Genomic DNA, 10218 nt, shown 5'->3' with positions numbered 1-10218 from the left:
ATCACGGTCGATCGGTCGCCGAAGGGAGCACCGCACAGTTCTACGGTATTTATACATATATTCACCTACACTATCGTCACTAGCGCACAAGGGTTCCAAATTATATTTCGGATTAGAAACCAGCGACCTAAAACTCTACATTTTGGTCACTTCGAGCCGGATTCGGGTTTCCGTGCTCGCAAGTATATTCTTGTGTGTTGGTGAACAGTAGTGTAGACATCGGTACACGTCCACGTCGTTTGTAAATACTTTGCCGGATTATAAGTATTTACAGCGGCTGGACAACATCAAAAAACGGGTGTACTCTACAATTATTACGTAGGGATACACGTATTTATTTCGACTCCTATTTTATTTATGTACATCGGGTACTACAAGAAACGTCAACGGTTTTAGGCGTTTTTTCGGACTATTATTAGTGTTTCGGTCGGGTTTGTATTGAGCATTCTCCTGTTTCGGGTTGTGTCGGTTGAAGGTGGTAGAACTCTACGTGGTTCGACTCCGGCAGCACCACCGCCACATCTATTTCTGCCATTACAGCAGTGTTTGGAGCTGCTGTATTTTGGTTTGAAAAAGGTGTGGTAAGGGAGATATACTTAATCGAGGCGTTCCAACTTAGTCCTCAAGAGTAACAGCGCACGTGTGGTCATTTACACCAGGTGGAGGTGGACTGCATGGTCGTTGTCTACTCTATTATTTCGGTCGGTTTTATTTCGGTTTGGATTTTTATTACTGCGGATTATAATTTACATTCGGTAATATTTTGTGCTTTCATATTTGTCAAGTCGGTTGACATATAATTTTGTGACAGCGTTCTATCGGTTTAAATTTAATTTTATTTTTTCTTATTTCAATTTTTTTGAAATGGCTCCTAAATCTAAACAAAGGTTGAATAAATTAAAATACGATTTAGCAATTCATAATTTGGATTCTATTTACGATCTTTCTCAGCGGGAACCTAAATCTGAAATAGATAAAAATAATTTTAAAATACGGTATCATGATTTGGATCGTAATTATGAAGAATTTACGTCGATGTTTTTGGAGCTGCAATCGGAATTGGACGAAGGCTCTGATGTGGATTATTCGGACGATTTTAAAAAATATAATGGAATATATTATGATATCAAGAGGAAGTTTTTAGAAATATCATCTTCGGAGACTGAACATGGTTCGGAGTTCAGGTCAATGGATGATGGTGACAAGCGGAAGCGGGTGGTTTTACCACGGATACAGATTCCTACATTTTCGGGAAAAATAGAAGAATTTGTTTCATTTATGGATTTATTTAATTCTTTGATATGTGAAGACAATGCTTTATCTGATTCGGAGAAAATGTATTACTTATTAGGTTCATTGGCTGGAGAGCCAAAGGTTTTATTGCAACACTTATCTATTTCGGGAGATAATTTTTCGGTTGCTATGGATCTGTTGAACAATAGATATAATAATAAAAGATTGTTAGCAGATAAACTATTTTATAATTTGTTTTATATTTCACATGTCACCAAACATTTAAGTTCTATTAAATTATTTTTAAATACATTATTAGAAAATACGAAAGCGCTAGAAAAGATGAATTTTCCGGTTGATCAGTGGACTCATTAATTATTTTACATTAATTTTCAAAAATTAGATAATAGTCTAAAAAAAGGTTTTGAAGAACGGTTTACAGGAAAGGAGTTTCCGGAATTTAAAGATTTAATAAAGTTTTTGGAAAACGAACTTAGGATTTTGGAGTCAAGTGGTGATTCACATCGGACATGTGGCACTACTAAAACTCATGAGGCATTTCAGGAAAGTAGGCAGGTAGGCTGCAAATGTTGTAAAAAGGGAATACATCATCTTTCCAAATGTAATAAATTTTTATCTTTAAGGTTGGGTCTTAGGAAAGACTTTATTAAAGAAAATAAACTATGTTTTAGATGCTTTAACTCTCATAAGATAGCGGACTGTCAATCTTCATGGGTTTGCTTTAAGTGTAAGTCACCTAAGCATCATCATCTTATTCACATGGATTTACCTCACTACCAGACAGCATCGGGCAGTGCAAGGTCGGCGGCGACACCTACTGTGACCGGTAACAGTAGGGCACATGCTTCTTATGTTTTCACGGATAGGGTGGAGGATAATCCATGTACTGCATCTGTTAGCGGATCTAACAGGGCAAATATTACAGTTTCGAATCAAGGTGGTGCTTCGTTGACTTCTAACATGATTGAAGGTAACATGTTTAATCGTACGGTTCTTTTGTCTACGGCCATGGTGCATATTAAGGATGAACATGGTCACTATCAAGAAGCGCGTGCGTTATTAGACAACGGTAGTCAAGGCAGTTTTATTTCGGAGAGTTGTGCCAATAGATTAGGTTTAAGGCGGTTTAGGACGAATGCTTCTACAGTCACGGGACTGAGTGGCATACCAGTGGATAGTGGTAGAAATGGGGTTAATTTAACGATTCGACCGCGGTTTTCACGTCGACCGTTATTGGTATCTACCGCTACTATTTTAAATAAAATAACTAATCAGTTGCCTAGTTTCAATTTACCTCAAGAGATTTGTAGTCATTACAAAGGATTACCTCTTGCGGATGAATATTTTTACCTTAGTCGGGAGGTTGATATTTTAATCGGTGCGGATTTATTAAGAGAGGTTATGCTCGGGGATATTATTAAAATAAACAATGATTTGCCTTGTGCTATGGAAACTATCTTCGGTTATGTATTGTCGGGGCCTTTTTCATACGCGGTAAATAATCATAAAGGTGCCCAGAATATTAATGTTTGCCAAACATTCACAAACGTTAAATCGGATAATTTTGTACATAAGGTTAGGGACACTAACGACAATCCTAGTGTCATTGCGGATTGGAGACATTTGGTTCATAAAATTAGTCATCAACGGGATGATACACGGCGATATGCGGTAGGTTCGTCATATTTACCAGATACGTTTACGGTAAGTAATTCTTTTTCATCAGTGAGAAAACGGTTCTCTGATATGGAAAAACGACGTACGGTAAATAAATTTCGGAAAAAGATATTAATTTGATTTAGCGGTTTTACGGTTTTAGATATATTTTTTATGTTCTTAATTAATTCAATTCTTTTTATTGGTAAAGGTCTATTATTTTTGTTGTAGGATATTTTGTTTTATTTTGTTTTTTTGGTCAATTGGTAGATCATTGACACATTGCAAACGGATTTTGCTTTACTTTTGTTTTAAAGATTTCCTTTATTAGTATCGAGGTTTCGTGGTTAAGGAATCCTAAAACATTAGGGTGTTATATTTTGTAGGTTTTTTGTTTGTTCTTGTGCAAAGGTTGTACAATGAACATTTAGTGTCAACGATTTGACGACGGACGGTTTTCTTGTAGCATTAACTACATTTACTTCTCGGCTGGGTCTTTCACATGTCATTCGGTTTGACTGTGGGACAAATGATACAACTGCAAGAAGACATTTAGATGAAGAGCAGGCTGCATAGTCAGCAAAAACTTTAATGAAACGGGTAATCGGTGAACTTGTTTTAACATATGAAGAGCTGCTAGAAACTGTATTTACCAGGATGGAAGCAGTTATCAACTCTAGACTATTGCGTGTAGTTACGGAAGATCCTCATGGTTTATCGGTAAATCCTTATTATTGGAACTGGAACATAACTTGGCGGATTTACCAAATAATAGATAAAGAGATATTAATTGGCGCAAGCTCTTTATCAAAAGATTTTGAAGAAGATGGAGAAGTCAATATTTTCACTCGCTTCAAACTAGAAGTAAATAGACTTAACCTGGAGGATCACTTAAAATTGGAGATTTAGTTTTATTAAAAGAAGAGAACTTGCCTTCTTTCAAAATGGAAATTAGTGTGGATTTTGTGTTACTGCCTGAGAAAGATTGTATTATTCGGATAGTTAAACTGAAAACAACATCGGTTATATTTATTTGGCCTATGGTTACGTTTTGTAGGCTGCCCTCGGAATAGGGTTGTCACAAACTTGTTTGTGTTAATTTATGTTTATTATATGTTCGGTGTAAGCTTTTATTTTTTGGATTTTGGTTGATAAAGGCTTGGCCTTTCTCGGGCGGGGGTATGTTCAGTATTTAGAACTGGTCGAAATACTGATTATAAATAAAAGGAGTAAATTCAAAATTTAAAGGTTGACGTTTCTGTCATAACACACATTTGTACGGACAGTCGGTATTCAGATTTCGTCACGGGACGTATAATATAATTTATATTTATTACGGGGGTCCTGGGGACCTATTTGGACGTCGCGAGTGTGTGTGCATCACGGTCGATCGGTCGCCGAAGGGAGCACCGCACAGTTCTACGGTATTTATACATATATTCACCTACACTATCGTCACTAGCGCACAAGGGTTCCAAATTATATTTCGGATTAGAAACCAGCGACCTAAAACTCTACAATTAGTATGTTATATTATTTCCTTTTAAACGCGGGCGAAGCCGCGGGCCGAAACTAGCATACCATATACCTTAAACCACGAATTCCTAATACCACTTGTAAGTAAGCGGTACTTATCCTGAGGCTAAGCGGGCGCCGCGAGCAAACACTCTTTGAGCGCGCCGCCTTGGAATTAGGCTCAGCTGTTTGCTTTTACTAAATACTTGGTGCTACCGACGTACGCGGTTGTTTGTTATAGAATCGCTAGGTAATGGAAGTGTATGTTAGGTTGGATTGTTAAATTATGAATTGGTTGATGCCTAAATTGTCTATGCTTTCTGTGTGTTAAGTTTAAAGGGTTGTAAGTAACACACGCTTAATAGAAATTGCCTAGTTCCGATTTTTGTAAGTAAAAATTACGTATATACATTGAGGTGTTATAATTTACTAAAAAAATATAACAGATTGATAAAGTCTATTAATCCTGAAAATTTGCTTTTTGAAGAGACATATTTCCACGTGAACGATAAGGTGTTTTTTTTATGAAATGACCGGTTCGTAATCGTTTGAAAATATTCAAATTATTTCTTAAAAATCTCTATCTAGCACAAAACATGCACATGTGAAGAAAGATTGCAATTTGAAAATATCACATATCACAAACACACATAAGTTTTAAAATAAGTTTTTTGTCACATAACATAACATAACATAACATAACATAACATGTCACATTTGTCACACATAATATCTCTTGACCATAGTAGAGTCTATACAAAGTCCTTAAAAGACCGTTAAAAGTCAATCAATGTATCAACGAAATAAATTGGCCAACTTAAGTGTCTGTCTCAAAAGATGACCCGTGCCTCACAATGGCAAGTATTTCTGACCAATACAATGGAAACTAATTTGAGTTATATTACTGGGTATACGCAATGTGTTGCTATTCTATGAACAAATCTTGCACAATGAGACCACCTTGAAGATTGACCAAAATAAAGTCTATTGTGGTCAGGAATATGAATAGAAAGCGATACTTTTTGTTCAGAACAAGATTTATGGGAAATGTGGAGTGGTGCCCACGCAGTTGTTTAAACCATACTTATTATAAGGTTATTGTTAGCAAAATAACTGATTCTAGATTCGTAGAGTAGTTCATATTAAAATTTGTTTCATGAAAAATAAGGTCAAGAGGAAAAACAATACATTTTTTAGGGTTCTGTACCCAAAGGGTAAAAACGGAACCCTATTACTAAAACTTCGCTGTCTGACGTCTCTCCGTCTGTCACGGGGCTCTATCTCCGGAACCGTAATAGATAGACACATTAACTTTTTTCAGAGAATGCACAACGGTGGCCGCTATAACAAGAAATTCTAAAAATAAAATAAAGTTGAATATTAAAGTAGGTTGCCATACAACAAGTCAGTATTTTTCGGCATTTTTCAATCTAACTGTTAAACGGTACTAGGAAGACAGTTGAAATATTTTCAATCCGTTTACTAATATAACTATTATAATAAATACAAATAAGAACAATAAATAATTCATATTCATAAAATAATGAACATTTGGTGCTTGAAATAAACGCATGCTACACTCAAAGCCCCACACTAGGATTCCCTGTGTCGTGGGTGCCATGGACACACACATAGACAAGTACACAAACACTCAGACCCAGAACACCCAACAAAAAATAAAAAATATATTGTAGGTATTGGTATATATGGTAAATGGTGGGGCCATTGGTATATATGTATTTTTGCATCTGTACGTATTTTTTGTGGGAAGGAGGGTGATACCTACATATTGCATGGTTTAAAATATATACCATCATACATATAGCGCATTATTGCGAAGTAGTTTTAATCCTAACTTAATAACATTTTTCGAAAGTAACGCCTGACACTGAACTACAAATGAAATAACTAAGTCTATAAAATCACGCACAATACACAATTCTCGAGTCAAAAGTAACTTTAACTTAATAACCGAAGTTAAGATACTTGTGTGGCACGAGGGATGTGGGCGTGTTCGCCATTCATTAGAAACAAATTCGTCTATTGTGTGCAGCCGACGCTCCGTCTGGGCGACTGACCACTTGAGGTTGTAGTAAACGGAAAAGGGCAGATCATTTGAAACTGAAATTGAATCGAGTTAACTGTTTTGTGATCGACGCTTAGTCTAGACGCCTACTAGTTACGGTTCTAGAGAATGGAAAAACATTTTTCATTCATTTTAGACCAAACTTTTTTTAAATTTAAATTCAAATACTTTATTTGCTAGAACACAGTTATTGCAGATATAATGTGCATACTATAGTCCAGTGTGTTCTACCTGCATGAGCTTTGCAAACTATAACAAAATTATTATAAATTAAAATTAGTTACAATTAAATTATGTAATAAACTGAATGGAAATAAGTTGAATAATAATAAATAATAATTTATAATAATTACATAAGCATCAAGTCAATAATAAGATTAAATAATCACAGGTCAAAAATAACAAATAATTTTAACTTTTGGATTTTTGAGAATTTTACTTATATCATCTTCATTTTGTTTCAAACAGAATAATAATACGTTACCAATATTTGGTATTGATTGGTAACTTGACCATTCCAACGTAGGACAAGCAAAGAATTGTTAATACTCTACAAATACAAAAAAAAAAAACAAAACAAAAATAACAGACATTTAATTACAAAAACATACTTTCAGCATTGATTGAATAGAGATAGAGAGAGATAATGATAAAACATATCACAAAAAACATATCAAAAAAACTACAGTTTTATTTAGGTATATCCCACAAAGGTTTTGTAAGTTAACGTTTATGTCCACTTATTTTACTGTTTAAAAAATAATTAAGAAATCTTGATACAAAAATATGTTTTATACTGATTCTTTACTTATACTATGCATCTAAACATTTAAACCCAAAAGCGTGTCACAGGCCCTTTACGACCACATGGCGCCAACTTTACGCCTAAATCTGAAATATGACAGAAAATCACTTCTAATGTTCCTTTTGACCATTCCGACCAATTCTATTTTTCGGCCATTCGAGAACTATTGAGAACGAAAGTGTATTGAAACAAATGATTTGTGACGTGAACGTTTGAAGGGCTACTGTGAAATTAGGCTTTTAATGGTTATAGAATTGCATGGATAATTCAAGGGCTCTTTCATTTTATTACCTCAGGTAAATGGATGTACAATTGCTTTGCAATGAGAGTCTGAGAACTCTAAAATCAAGTGTCTATCTCTTATACGTGTGGTCGCATATCCTCGTACGCACCAGACGGTGTGGCGAGCGTCAAGCTCACCTGTGCGGAGTCCGGCGTGACGCGCTAAGAGGACTCCGGTTGCGTTCCTTTGGAGATCCCGGAGCCCTCAACGCAGCGTCGAGGACTGCCACCGGGGGGGTTTTAGTGCGGTAAGAATCCCACATAACCCGGCTTCGCTCCCACGGCACCGGGTACCTTTTGAAAGTTTCCCCCTCGTAAACGGATATACAATTGTTTTGCAATGAGAGACTCAGAACTCCAAAATCAAGTGTCTATCTATTACAGTTCAAGAGATAGAGCCCTATGACAGACGGACAGACAGCGCAGGGTTAGTAACAGGGTTTCGTTTTTATCCTTGGGTATAGCACACTAAATTTTCTTTATGTTACGTATGCTATTTTTTCTTCTTTGTTCTGAAACTATAGAGTACTTATTTATCGAACCGCAAAGGGACCTACCACCTTCAAAACCTAGAACCCCTCTTCTCTAAAGAGTTGGTTACAGATATCAAAGTGCGGCAGCTGATACTTATCAGGTGGATTGCATGCTCGTTTGCTACTGTTTTATTATGAACATATGTATAGTCCACGCTGCTAGTCCGCTCCGAATATAAAAACGAGTCGCGTCGAATAGCAAATTGTAGATATTAGCGGGACGAAGACAGCACGGGACCCCTCCCGGCACCCTCCGCTGGTCGCTCTCGCCCACGGGTACATAGCTGCGTTAGTATGCCCTTACGTTGCTACGGAATATAATATGCTTATAGTTGTGCGCAACAACTTCAGAGCGGACTAGCAGTTTGGCGCGGACTATACCTACATTTAATGTACCTCTACTTGTACCCTATATTTTGCATATTAAAACTTCTAAGGAAATTATTTACTCGTCTCGGGTCATAGGACATCATTAAAATGGTATTTTGTGTAGGTATCGTAACTATAAGATCCGTCAAAGGGATTTCTTTTGTTCTATTGATACAAAGGGAATGTCTCTTTTAAATAAGCTTCTGTTTATTATGTAGGGAAGTTATACTATTTTGACTGTCTTTTAAAGATTTAAAATGGAAAGAAAAATGCTTACAATAGGTTTTGATTTACGTTCAATACCAGTAGTACCTAAGCATAGATAAAGTAAAACTAGAATATAGTAATTGAACACATTTGTTACAATAGTTTACATTTAAATATCCAATTATTTTTGTACAAGATCTTAAGTACAGACACGAATTAGTCTAAAGTTTTCAGATGATTCCGTTTTTAAAGACACCTATACTATTTTGTAGGAGTAGTTTTAACAAAATACTTATAGACAGAGTTTTGTTGGCCGAATGAAATTGTAATACAGCTACGGTAATTATTCATTCGCTAAAGATATTTTAATATTTGCGTTATTACCTTTAAGGGATTCTCATAATGTAAGATAGCTATTATCATCATTACTCCACAGATAACACAAGTACACATATATCCAGACCTAATACAGGCATTCAAAAAGTTGTATTGAGATTCAAAAAGTGCTGTAAAGTACCTATTTTGAAAAAAAAAAAAATTTTGATTTCATTTGATTTGACTAAATTCATCATTTCGATATATCTAAGAATCCGTCTACAAAGACTTCCGTAACAGATTGGCATTCTCATTTCGTACAAAAATAGGAAACAGAACCGCGTTTTTACGTAACATCAAAATGGCGGATCGGGGTAGCCATTTTGTGTTGGCAATTTTAATTGGAGCGATAAAGGGCTCTTCCGCGGAATATTTAAGGGAATGTGGTCGCCCGGTGCGATGGAAGCGCAAAAACTTTTATCTGACGCCGATTAAAATTCCTTTTTCGATTCGAACAAATAAGCCACTTTTTGTTAGACCACGCCTGCGACACCTTTGACAGTATGGCCGCGGTGGCTTGTAACTTGTAACTTCAATTAGAAGTTCAGTTGTAACATTGTAATTTTGTTACAATGTAATGTATTTATTAGGCGTAATTATCGTCTTGTGGTATTTATGTCCGCCATAACAGTAAATTCTGAAGATATAGGGATAAAGTTAAGAGACTATTTAATTTTTATCAAAACATTAAAGAGCGCCCGATAGCTTAAAAATGCCTACTTAGTCATTGTCATTCCCACAATTTAGACAATTAATGTTACAATGTAATGTGTTTACTATAGATATTTTCGCTTTTTGGTAGTTAGGTGCGCTATAACAATAAATTCTAAAGATATAGGTCATAAGTTAGGTTTTTAATAAACTATTTTGATTATTTAAAAACAAAAAATCCGACAGCTTAAAAATGTTAGACCACACCTGCGACACCTTTGGCAGTATGGCCGCGGTGGATAACTTGTAACTTCAATTAGAAGTTCAGTTGTAACATTGTAGTTTTGTTACAATGTTATGTATTTATTAGGCATAATTATCGCTGTGTGGACCACCACATCTGGTTATGTCCGCCATAACAGTAAATTCTAAAGATATAGGATATTATATTCGGTTTATTAAGAGACTATTTTAATGATTATAAG

This window comes from Epargyreus clarus, unplaced genomic scaffold (genome assembly GCF_041222505.1).
Source record: "Epargyreus clarus isolate Ecla_fem2 unplaced genomic scaffold, WU_Ecla_fem_2.2 ptg000002l, whole genome shotgun sequence".
Classification (NCBI taxonomy): domain Eukaryota; kingdom Metazoa; phylum Arthropoda; class Insecta; order Lepidoptera; family Hesperiidae; genus Epargyreus; species Epargyreus clarus.
Note: the sequence above shows the minus strand (reverse complement) of the source record.